This window comes from Solanum tuberosum, unplaced genomic scaffold (genome assembly GCF_000226075.1).
Source record: "Solanum tuberosum cultivar DM 1-3 516 R44 unplaced genomic scaffold, SolTub_3.0 scf00209, whole genome shotgun sequence".
NCBI lineage: Eukaryota > Viridiplantae > Streptophyta > Magnoliopsida > Solanales > Solanaceae > Solanum > Solanum tuberosum.
The window spans coordinates 612,228-613,450 of record NW_006239134.1 but is presented as its reverse complement, the minus strand read 5'-3'; positions in this window follow the sequence as shown (position 1 = coordinate 613,450).

Below are 1,223 nucleotides of genomic sequence, written 5' to 3'. Positions count from 1 at the left end.
ATCAGTTAGTGATCACGCCAGTCATGCCTCTATACCTTGGTCGGGTTAATTGGGTCCTCTCGATGGGGCGTATACATCGGACTCCATATTTAGCTCATTGTGGTTTTATTGTTGGTTATTAGTAGCTCCCACAGTTCACCCAAATTATATTGCATTGACCTCATTTACAATACAGTCAGTATTCAGTTTCAGCATGTTATAAATTTGGTCATTGCATTCAGTTAACTCAGTATTCAATATCTATATCATGTTCAGATTATTTCATTGCTTTATTGATTTGTTCAGTTATATGTTATTTCAGCTTTACTCTATCCTGCATGCTCAGTACCTTTCAAGTACTGACGCATATGTGCGCTACATCTTCTCAGCATCCAGATCACACTTAGATCAGTTCTTGATCTTCAGTTCAGCAGAATCAATGGTGAGTCCTCATTCTTCGAGGACAATAGGCATGAGTTTCTTTTCAGTATTTTTAGTCCTTTAGTTTCAGTTTTGCTAGATCTAGTTGAGGCATGTCCCAACATTTCTAGTCAGTTTAGAGGCTTATTTCAGACATAGTCAGATTCAGCTTAGTATTGAGTTAATATCTTCTTTGTATTAAACTCATCAGTTTTCATTTATCTCAGTTATAGTATATGGGTATTCCCCATCTTTTCATTTTATTTATGATTTAGCTTTCGCATCAGTTTATTTTCTTTAGTATGCTCGTGATCATGCCAACAGGGTTAGCTTGAGATCTCTTGTGGTCCTAGGTCCCGTGTCCGCGTCCAGGGGGTAGCCTCAGGGCGTGACAAAAATAATTTAAATTTTATTTTTTAAAAAATATTATTTTTGGAGATAGTAATACTTTAGTCTTTAATCTTTAATTTCTAACTAATATTAATAGTTTATTATTTAATTTTGGCTTAAGTCATCCACATCCCCTTAAAATTGTCCGCATATTTCACTTAGATACCCCAAGCCTATATTTTACCTATTGAACACTTTTAGCTTTACAAAAATTGTTCCTATTAAACACATTTTGATAATTAGCAAAAAAAATGTAAAAAGCGTGTAATGCACTTGCCATGACATGAAAATTTAACTAATTAAATAATGACATGTGGCTTTGGTCCCAATATAAATATAATTAAGAAATTAAACTAAAATCCTAAACTATGTTGCCGCCTCCGACTTGCGCCACCACTTCATCTCCCCCCCCCCCCCCCCCCCCCCCCCCCCCC